The sequence below is a fragment of the Cryptomeria japonica genome, chromosome 7, assembly GCF_030272615.1.
Source record: "Cryptomeria japonica chromosome 7, Sugi_1.0, whole genome shotgun sequence".
Classification (NCBI taxonomy): domain Eukaryota; kingdom Viridiplantae; phylum Streptophyta; class Pinopsida; order Cupressales; family Cupressaceae; genus Cryptomeria; species Cryptomeria japonica.
This window is the reverse complement of record NC_081411.1, coordinates 794,448,246-794,460,730: the sequence shown is the minus strand read 5'-3', so window position 1 is coordinate 794,460,730 and position 12,485 is coordinate 794,448,246.

Genomic DNA, 12,485 nt, shown 5'->3' with positions numbered 1-12,485 from the left:
CTTAGGCTCAATATGTAGAAATGATGATTTCCATTTCCTGGTCTCCCTCAAATTAAAACCTACTATACATTTCTGGCTCTTCTTGCCAATCTTGAAAGATCTTGTGGAGTTTCAAGTTAGAGCCATTTGATTATTGCAAACAGGGAACAGAAACTAAAAAGGAAAGCTTTATTTATAGATCCCGAATTTATTCACGGGTTCAAACCAACAACTCACAAAATAGAGAAATGAAACAATTACATTAACAACATATGTGAAATGAACAGAAATGAAACTCTAATAAAAAACCAGAAAATGGACTTCTCTATTGCATTCCAGAAAAACAAAAAGTGTTCTCTAAAGCAATCGACAAACAACGATCAATGATTCATGATCAAAGATCCATGATTAACCATTAGCCTCTTATAGAGGCCCGTTGGGTCTTTTTATACATACATCCTTTGTTTGGAACTCCTTCTATTGGATGAGATAAATCTCATTACCAACAGTCTCCATTTGCAACTGCACCAATGGTTTGAAATTTAACCGTTTGATCTTCCTTGACCTCTTTCTACACTTTGCCACATGGCACCCCCTAATTGACTCCGGGGTCCCTCCCTTGCCAACTTAGCACAACCTCACTAATCATCCAAAATGCAACTCTCTTGTCGGGCCCCACCTTGGTTTCCAAGTCGTGGAGGATAACCTTCGTGCATCTCGCCATAGTGGTATAGCAACAATTGTCTAATCATCCCGAACTTGCTCACTTGTTAACTCACCTGAGTTACTAACTTGTCGGGCCCCACCACTCGATCACCAAGCCGCAATAGATAACATTCATGTATCTTCATCATGTGGTATAGAGACAGTTGTTGATCCACCTTCAACCTGCATGGTCTTTAACTTGTTTCTTTTTTTGCACGTGCTTTGTCGCCAATTCGTGAGGATTATCTGGCAATCATCTTCCCATCGCAATATAGCGATAGCTGTAGGATCATCCATGATCACCGTCTGAGTATAGGTCAAGTTAATCATCAAGGAAACTTGAAACTACTTCTTCTGATACCCGATAACAATACTCTAAGCACTGATGACTTATCGGGTCATTGGGGTAAGTGTGAACCACTCTAAACTCTAGCAAACTCATCGGGATAAGACTTGCTGATCGAGGGTAGCTCTTGCTGATAAGATAAATTAAAAAAAATCATTTAAAAAACCATACAAATGGACTAGAGCCAGTCCTTATGTATTTACATGACCACTGGAAGGTCTCACAAGCCAAAATTGGTAAAGGGAATTTCAACCCTTAGGTGCTCCTGCACCACACTCCCCCCAAAACAAAGAAGTCAAGTGACTATGTGCGGCAACAAGGAAAGATCAATTCCCAACTTAACAAAGTCTGATTGAGGGACCTAGGTCACTTCAGAATCAAGTTTATGCATCCACTTGACCAAATGTTCCATGTAGACTTGTTGTCTAGTCTTCTTGAGAATGCGGGAATCCAACACTTTCTCAGCCCAAGGCATGGAAGGAGAAAGTAATGGCAGGTCGGCAAGTGACTGTTGAACATCTAAAATGTGTGCATTCTCCTAGGGAATTTGTCCCTTGTAGACAACCAAATCTGCGACATTGAAAATGGAAGACAAAGCAATATCAAATGGCAAATCAATCTTATAGGCATTGGAGCCATACTTGGCTAAAAATTTACATGTGCCTATTCTCCTCATTTGTAGCTTGCTGGGAACCCCTTTCTGAAGTCGAGCCTTGTTCAAATGTACCATCACCAAATCTCCAATTGAAAATTGCACATCTCTCCATGTGGTATCAACTCGAGCTTTAACTTTTTGTGAAGAATCTTGGAGAGCTTGCCTGACTTGGTCATGAACCTCCTTTGTAGATTGAGTGACATCATCAACTTGACCACTTTTGTGCAATAGATTACCAAGATCACATAATTCCATAACACCTCGTGGGTGCATACCATACACTATCTCAAAAGGGCTCTTCGCAGTAGACCTGTTGACACTATCATTGTACGCAAACTCCGCCTGGTGAAGAACCTAATCCCAGCTCTATCCATACTCTTTTGTCAAACACGTTAAAAGGTTTCCAAGTGTCCTATTGACCACCTCTATTTGACCATCTATTTGGGGATGATAGACTGAACTAAAAGACAAGCTAGTTCCTGGTCTTTTTCAAAGAGTTTTCCAAAAATGTCCAAGGAATTTGACATCTCTATCTGAAAGAATACTAACCGGAAAACCATGGATTCTTATAACCTCTTTGAAAAACAAGTGTGCAATGTGACTAGCATCATGGGTAGTTTTACAAGGAACAAAATGTGCCATCTTACTGAATCTATCAACAACAACAAAAATGCTATCACAGCCAAGCTTTGTTTTGGGTAATCCAACCATAAAATCCATACTTACACATTCCCATGGCCTTGTAGGAATAGGTAATGGCTGATAAAGACCAACATTAGTAGTTATACCTTTAGCTTTTTGACAAACCATACATTGCTCAACATATCTTTTGATATCCCTCTGCATTCTGGGCCAATACTAAAACTTTTGAACAAGTTCCAATGTCTTATTAAGGCCAAAATGAGCACTCAAACATCCATTGTGCTTTTATTGGATCAGATTTTCCCTCATTGATCCTTTGGGAACACACAACTATCCACCTTTAAACAAAAAACCATTCTGCAAAGTAAAGTCAACATATTCACTATGAAAGTGATTCTGAAATTCTTGACAAACCTTGTAAATGGCTGCAAAATCTCCATCATTGGGGTACAAATCCTTGAAGTAATCAACTCCAATACTCTGAATCTGCACTTCTTGCACTGTTAGTAGCCTTCTACTCAAAGCATCTGCTACTTTATTACACTGTCCTTTCTTATGCTTAATATAAAAAGTATATGATCGCAAATACTCAACCCATTTAACATGCCTATGACTCAACTTATCTTGTGAATTCAAAAAACTTAAAGCTTGATTATCTGTGTAAACAACAAACTCCTTAGGTACCAAGTAGTGCCTCCACTTCCTAAGTGCTTGGACAAGAGCATATAGCTCGAGATCATAGGATGAATAATTCTTCTTGGCATCATTGAGCTTCTCACTAAAGAAAGCTATAGGTCTATTCTCTTGACTCAAAACAACACCAAATGCTATATTACTTGCATCACATTCAATTGTGAACAACTTATCAAAACTAGAAAGAATGAGTACTGGTTGTGTAGCTACCTTTTGTTTCAAAAGTTCAAACCCTTTGTTAGCTACATTGGTCCATCGAAACTTAGTCTTAACTCCTCCTTTGATGGTATCCAACATGGGTGCACAAATCTCACTGAACCCTTTGATAAACTTCCTATAGAACTGTGCCAAACCATGAAAACTTCTTACTTCACTTGATGTCTTTGGTGTTGGCCAATTTGTGATGGCTTCCACCTTTGATGTGTCCATCTTCAAATCTCCTCCTAAAACTACAAATCCAAGATAGACAAGTTCCTGTTTCATAAACTTACACTTCTCCAAGTTTATTGTTAGTTGCTCATCATACAATTTTTGCAATACAATACTAAGATGCTTTAGATGTTCCTCTTTGATTCTACTGAAAATCAAGAAATCATCTAGGTACACAACAATGAATTTACCAATAAAATCTTTCAGCACTTCATTCATGAGTCTCATGAATGTACTAGGAGCATTAATAAGACTGAATGACATAACAAGCCACTCATAAAGTCCTTCATTGGTTTCGAAGGCTATTTTCCATTCATCACCTTCCTTTATCCTGATCTAATGGTATCCACTCTTGAGATCAACCTTAGTCAAGTACTTTGCACCTCCCAAGCAATCCATCAAGTCTTCAATTCTTGGGATAGGAAATTTGTACCTGATAGTGATTCTATTTATGGCTCTTGAATCTATGCATAGCCTCCACGTTCCTCCTTTGTTGGGTGCTAACACTTTAGGTACGACACAAGGACTTATGCTCTTCTTTATAAACCCTTGGTCCAATAATTCTTGGACTTCTCTAGCCACTTCCTTGTTCTGTTCTAGAGTCATCTTATAGGCTGATTTGTTAGGTAATGATGCTCCTTGAATTAAATCAATCTGTTAGCTTATGTCTCTAATAGGTGGTAGGGTTGCTGGTGCTCCATCACTTATGATCGCTTTGAATTTGTCTTGTATCTGCTGCACTTCATGAGGTATTTGAACCTTCTTTTCTTTCTTTGCTTCCCTTGGTTTCACTATAATAGAAAACCCCACTCCTTCTCCTTCCTTGAGAGTGTTAATGAACTCCTTTTCACCTACCAGTAATGCATTTGGGCCTTTAGTTTTGCTTCTCTCTCCTTCATCACTTAGGGACTGAATATGGTATGTAAGTCTATCCTTTTGAAAAGAATAAGAGTTCTTCTCTCCATTGTGAATGGCCTTTTTGTCAAACTGCCATGGTCTACCAAGAACTAGATGGCAAGCATCCATAGGCAGGATGTCACACAAGACTTCATCCTTATAACTACCTATGTTGAACTCAACCTATGTTTGTTCATTCACTACCGCATGCTGCTCCTTGTTGAGCCAAGTGACCCTATATGGATTACTATGTGGAATTCTTTTCAACTTCAGTTTACTTATTGCTTCTTCTAACATAATGTTGTCAGTAGACTCTAAGTCTATCACCACTCTACAACCCTTACCAAGGACCTTGCATTTTATTCTAAACAAAGATCTTCTTTGGGTTGGTTTTTCTTTGATTGGTTCCTTAATCAAGGCTCTTCTCATCATTAAATTTTCTCCATCTTCAAGAGCTAATCTCACACCTTGTGTCTTGCTGCTTTCTGCATCTTCTTGTGCATATGTCACTCTTCTTTCACTTCCTTGAGATGAAGAGGATTTCTCTAGACATCTATAGGCAGGGTGACCCAACTTTTGGCAATTGTAACACTTCATGGTGGAGCAGTAGGACCCTTTTCCTAGTCCACTAGATCTACCTCTTCCTGGGTTGCTAGATGATCCCCTTCCTCTATAGCTTCTCTTGCTATGTGAATCCTAACTTTTCTCTATAAGTTTGGACTCTCCTTGGGACCTTTGATCTATTCCTCTTCCACCAAAACTGCCTCTTTGGCCTCTACCATCTTTTCCTATGCCTCTTCCTCTGTTGCTTTGTTCTTGCTTCTTTTTACTCTTTTCCTCCACCTTTAGTGCGAATTGATAGCACTTATGTATAGTGTTAGGACATAATAAACTCAATTCCTCTTGAATAATCCTTCTCAAGCCATTCAAGTATCTGGCTACCTTGATGCTCTCATTCTCTACCACCTTGGATCTCAGACACAACTTCTGAAATTCCTCAACATAGCTGCTCACATCCAAGTCTCTTTATCTCAGGTTCTGTCTCCTTTTGTACAGTTGGATATCATAATCTTCAGGGACATAGGATTCACCTTGAATACCATTCCATTCCAACTGGCTATTTGGTTCTTACCCTCTTTTTGCCTTTCTTCTTGGATAAAGTTCCATCAAGTCAAGGCTACTCCTCTCAATCTAGACTTAGCTACCTTCACCTTTTGGGATTCACTAATTCCATCACACTCAAAGTGATTCTCCAATCCTTCAATCCATTCCATAACTACTTCAGGCTCCATTTTCCCATAAAAAAGTGGCACTCCTTCTAGGGATTTTCCTCCTAAGGCTTTAATTTCTTTAAGGAAAGGTTCTTTAGGTAGGACAAGGTCTGGGGGAGGTATCCTATCCTCTTCCACTGATCATATACCCTTCCCTTCACTAACATGGATTGTTATTTTCTCAGTTTTATCCTCAACTGCATCTAGTTTGCTATCCAATTATAGCAATCTTTCTTTCAGGAGTCTATTCTCTTCCTCCTGATCTTCTACCTTCTTGGATAACTCTACATTGGTCACCATTCTAAGACTATTTTCTCCTACTGATTCAATGACTGACATCAACTACTTTCTTCCCAAGTCTAACCTTGCTCTGATACCAATACGATATGTAGGCAACCTAGTTTGCCATCAATTTGGTTTCTTTGATGGTTTGCTTCTATCCTTTTCTGGGTTCCAAGTCTACCCCTCTATATTTCTAAGGGCTTTCCTACCATTTGTTTGCTTATCTCATCTTCCTCAAGCTCACAATGTAAGCTTGTTCACTAAATCCTTGTAGGGGTTTAGGACACACACACATTCGCTCTCTTTTTACAAAACCACCCATCTTGTTTGGTTTAGCAAAATTTTCCCTATGGTTAGACAATGTCTCATTTTTAGGCTTGTAGCCTTCTCGATCTTTTCCCAGTTCTCAACAGTTTCCTTCCCCTACAAGTTATCTCCTTCAAATTACTGATACCTAACCAGACTATCACCAAGCTCACCTAGGCTCAGTATGCAGAAATGGTGATTGCCATTTCCTGGTCTCCCTCAAATGAAAACCTACTGTACATTTCTGACTTTGCTTGACAATCTCCAAATATCTTATGGAGTTTCAAGTCAGAGCCATTTGATTATTGCAAACAGGGAACAAAAACTAAAAAGGAAAGCTTTATTTACAGATCCCAAATTTATTCACGGGTTCAAACCAACAACTCTTAGAATAGGGAAATGAAATAATTACATTAACAACATATGTGAAATGAACATAAAGGAAAATCTAATTAAAAACCAGAAAATGGACTTCTCTATTGCATTCCAGAAAAACAAAAAGTGTTCTCTGAGGAATTCGACAAACAACGATCAATGATTCACGATCAAAGATCCATGATTAACCATTAGCCTCTTATAGATGCCTGTTAGGTCTTTTTATACATACATCCTCTATTTGGAACTCCTTCTATTGGATGAGATAAATCTCATTACCAATAGTCTCCATTTGCAACTACACCAATTGTTTTAAATTTAACTATCCGATCTTCCTTGATCTCTTTCTATGCTCCGTCACATGGCACCCCCTAATTGGCTCTGGGGTCCCTGCCTTGCCACCTTAGCACAACCTCACTAATTGCCCAGAATGCATCTCTCTTGCTAGGCCCCACCTTGGTTGCCAAGTCATGGAGGATAACCTTCATGCATCTCGCCATAGCGGTATAGCGACAATCATTCGATCATCCTAAACTTGCTCACTCGTTAACTCACCTGAGCTGCTAACTTGCCAGGCCCTACCACTTGGTCACCAAGCCATGACGGATAACATTCATGCATCTCCATCATACAGTATAGTGATAGTTTTTATCCACCTTCAACCTGCATGGTCTTTAACTTGCCTCTTTCTTTGCGCGTGCTTTGTTGCCAAGTCATGAGGATTATCTGGCGATCATCTTCCCATCATGGTATAGCGACAGTCGTAGGATCATCCGTGATCACCTATAGGTCAAGTTATTGTTAGGTTTTCAAGCAGATCCAAAGCAAATATGAACTAACAATTATATGCAGATTTAAATACAAAATATAAAGAAATAAAACAGGACACAGATAACACAGAGATTTAACGTGGTTCACCCAGAATGGGTTACGTCCACCATACACAGCCGTCCAATCTTTCTTATTATCTAGCAAAAATAGTACATCAACCTTACAATGCCTTAAGCATCCAAGCCGCTTATAACATGCCTAGCTGCCACTATTGTTTGGCATCCACTTGCATTGCTTCTTCATATTCTTCTGGTTCACCAGAATCCGTTAATAAAATAGAATACAAAGAAGGAGAAAATCATTCAGGGGGTCTACTTGTCCTCATAGAATGTCTAACACTTGCAGGAGTTTGTGGGACAATCTGTTGTTGCTGAGCATCAGGTACCTGTGACATTTCATTTTCAGGAATCTCATCCAACACCACATATTCTTGTTTGTCCTGTTCATGCTTCTTTTCCTGCATTTGTTCTTTATACATAACCTTCTCATTGAATATAACATCTCTACTTCTAATTATTTTCTTATTTTCTAAATTCCATAACCGATAGCCATATTTATCTATCCCATATCCAATGAAGGTACATTTCTGAGATTTAGCATCAAGCTTGGTTCTGTTTTCTTTATCAACATGGACAAAAGCTTCGCAACCAAAAGTTTTTAGAAAAGAATAATTTACCTTTTTACCAGTCCATGCCTCCTCTGGAATACCACCATCCAAAGGGGTTGAAGGTCCTCTATTTATCAAATAGACAGCAGTATGTACAACATCTGCCCAAAAATGTAAGGGCAATCCAGCATGCAATCTCATGCTCCTCGCACGTTCCATGATGGTCCTATTCATTCTCTCTGACACACCATTTTCCTGTGGAGTTCCTGGAACTGTCTTCTGCTTTCAAATCCCATTTAAGGAACAGTAATCTTCAAATGTTTTGCTGCAATACTCACCTCCATTATCCGATCTGAGACACTTCAACTTTTTTTCTGTCTCATTCTCAACCAAAGCTTTCCATTTCTTAAAAGTTTCAAATACATCTGATTTTTGCTTTAGGAAATATACCCATGTTTTTCTGGTTGAGTCATCAATAAAAATAACATAATAACAAGAGCCACCAAGAGATGATACCTGAGCCGGTCCCCATACATCTGAATGTACAAGCTCTAACTTCTCACTCTTCTTCTCTTTCCCAACCTTGAGAAATCTGACTCTTTTCTGTTTACCATAAACACAGTTTTCACAGAACTCTAAATCAATCTTCTTTAGTCCTAGCAATAGATTTTTGGAGTGAAGTATTTTCATCCCTTTCTCACTCATGTGCCCAAGCCTATGGTGCCACATTATCGAATCTGTTCTTGCAACATTTATTATTGTTGTCCCTGCAGTAACTTTATCTGTAGCAGCTAAGGTAGAGTAAGTGTTACCAGTACACAGATATAATGTGCCTACCTTCGCACCTTTAGCTACTACTAACGATCCTTTAGTGACCTTCCACATACTGTTTGAGAAGGTAACTATGCAACCTTCACTACCTAGTTGCCCTGTAGAAATTAAATTTCTTCTTAAATTAGGAACATGTCTTACCTCCTGCAGAAACCAGTCATTACCATTCTGCAACTTGATCTTTATCTTTCCTTTTCCAACAATTTAACAGGGCTCATCATCACCCAAATATACCTGTCCAAAATCACCTTGAACATAATCTAGAAAATATTTTCTATGGGATGTAGCATGAAATGAAGCCCCAGAATCTATTACCCAGGAATCATTAACATTATCCAAACATAAGATTAAAGCATCTTGTAAAGTATTAATTGCACTATTAGCTTCCTTACTGTCATTTTCATTTTTGTCTCCTTCTTTGTTTTTCCGAGACCAACAATCTTTCTTTAGATGACCAGGCTTTCCGCAGTACCAGCAATCTTTCTTTCCTCTAGATTGAGAGCGTCCTTTCTTTGACTTCCCTTGTGACTTCTCATTCCCAGGGCCTTTTCCTCTTTCCTTTGATCTTCCTCTGTTCTCCACATTCAAAACACTACCCGATGATGTTGGAGTCTCACCTGTGCTTTTCCTTCGCATTTCCTTGCTTAGGATAACACCAACAATATCATCAAATACCAAAGTATTTTTACCAGAGACAGAGTTACTTACAGCCATAACCAAGCTATTCCAACTTTCTGGCAAAGAACATAAAATCAAGAGAGCCCTAACCTCTTCTGTAAAGGTAATTTTTACCGAAGACAATTGACTGGTAATTGTATTAAATTCATTTAAGTGCTCCGCTATAGATCCTCCCTCCCTCATTTTCAAATTAAACAAACGCTTCATAAGAAATACCTTATTCGAAGCTGAGGGTTTCTCATACAGCTTAGCCAATGTTGCCATGAAATCTACAGTCGTTTTTGCGTCTGTTATATTGAATGCTATAGATGACGCAAGGCATAATTGAATGGATCCTAGTGCCTTTCTATCTAAAATGTCCCACTCTTCATCTGATATTGTGGTCGGTTTCTTTGCCTTTCCTTCGAATGGCCACCACAAATCCTTTTGATACAGGTAATCCTCCATCTGCATTTTCCATAACTGATAATTCTGGCCGTTAAACTTTTCGACCTTGAATTTGGAATCCTCCATTGCTCCCACTCAAATCTGAAAGTCCTGCCAATTTACAGAAAACCTCGCTCTGATACCAATTGTTAGGTTTTCAAGCAGATCCAAAGCAAATATGAACTAACAATTATATGCAGATTTAAATACAAAAGATAAAGAAATAAAACAGGACATAGATAACACAGAGATTTAACGTGGTTCACCCAGAATGGGTTATGTCCACCATACACAGCCGTCCAATCTTTCTTATTATCCAGCAAAAATAGTACATCAACCTTACAATGCCTTAAGCATCCCAGCCACTTATAACATGCATTTTTAGGGCAACAAACAAAGTCGGCCTTTTTAGGGTTTTATTACAATGTCGGTTTTCATCAACAAAAAATGGCAAATTTTTTTTTCTCGGGGGCTGCCGCCCCTGAACCCCTGCCCGGCCCCGGACCCCGGCGAGGATACGTGCTAAGTGTACAGTACTTTGCTGATCAGTCACCACATTTCAACAAGTTAATCATCAAGGAAACTTGAAACTGCTCCTTCTAATACCTGATAACAATACTTTGAGCACTGACAACTTATTAGGTCATCAGGGTAAGTGTGAACCACTCCAAACTCTGGCAAACTCATCGGGGTAAGACTTGCCGATCAGGGGTAGGTCTTGTCGATAAGAGAAATTTAAAAAATTCAATTAAAAAACCATACAAATGGACTAGAGGCAGTCCTTATGTATTTACATGACCACTGGAAGGTCTCACAAGCCAAAATTGGTTTAGGGCATTTCAACCCTTAGGTGCTCCTACACCACCATTGAGTCTTACCGGTTCCGGGTAACTCATTCAAAAAGAAAAGCATTCAATAGACAACAAGGTTGCTATACCAGAAAGTACCCTTCTTCTTACCCTTAATCTTCACTAAGTTTATTATCAACTCATCACACATCCATTGACATAGATCTATATTTTCATTCTCCTTAATCATTTTGTGAGCATATTAAATGCATGAACTAGAAACAAAATTCAACCGATTTGATTGGGTTACCTTGTAAATGATGATCATGCTTGCAAATTGAACTACTTTGTCTGTGATAGTACTGATTCTCATGGATTGATTATCAAAAGTTGCACCAATCAACTTTTCCACCTCATTGTTAGATATATTCTTTCTTCTAGGGGTTGGACTGGTCTGGGGTAAATCGGTGATGGCAAAATAGCCTCCTTGGTGATCTTGTGGGGCCAGTCTAACCATATAATTTTTTCATGGACTCGGCTCAGTGCATACCAGATCAATTCGTCCTTAAACTTCAGCATCTCCAAAATATCAGTAAAACCCCAATCCTTTAGAATTTGAAATTCTGGTTTCATCGACCCATCCTGGTTCACCAAAGTGCCAATATATATGTTCTTGATCTTAGCAAAACCCAAATCCTCCAAAGTACAATGATTGTATGCACAAACATCTTCGACATACAAAACTCCTTCAGGAACCCTAGAAAATGCACCAACCAAATCATTTACCTTCGCAATCTGAGAGCATTACTTGAAAATAGGGCATGGACGGTCCTTGATGTTGACAACAACAGGGGAAACCACACCTACTAGAGTGTAAGATGATCCAGAAGCCATTGCAAACAAGGATAGCTCAAAAAACTGATTAAATACCTCACAACCTTCATCGATGAAAGCTCTTGAAAATCTACTTGAGAATGCATTGGAATTTGCTTGAAATGAATTTGATCACCTCAAATTGCCTTGAACTTGCTCTGTTTCGCTTTGAATGCACTGTGATCGAAAATGAACCAATATTTCCCTTTTATTTTGCGAAAAATCTAATTTCTCAATGACATTAATGCATGTCGACATATCATACCGGATTCAAAATCCATTAGCTTAGCACCGATGAATCTCCAGACTAACTTTACCAATATCCGAAGCAAGCTTTCAGACCTCTACTGAGGGTAATGCAAGATCTATCAATAATTTACCTCTCCCTAATTCTAATGTCTTAGTTATTAGATACGTTTCCTATCAGTGTAGGAACATTCTGCTATGCCGGTTGAGTAACTAGATTGATTGTCTCTGCTGATTGATCTTTAGATGTGCTAACCCATTTCTTCTCATGCTCCTTCGGGATGTCTTCAACCTTTTGTTTTCCTTTCTCATGATTTCCTACTGGATTGTTCTTACTTCTGAAATATTTGGCAGTATGTCCAATTTTGTTGCATGCATAGGAAGTGACATTATTTCTCTGAATTCCCTTGTTGAGTCCTTGACCATTATTTGACCTACATTGATTAGACATATGCCCAAACTTTCCACATGCATGACATCTAACATTCATTCTACAATCTTTTGTCCTATGACCATACTTATTACATTTTGAATATTGACCGGGAACTACATTGTTATTCTGATTTTCTCTATTTCTGCATTGACTTTCTCCATGACCAAACTTATTAAAAACAAACAATCTATT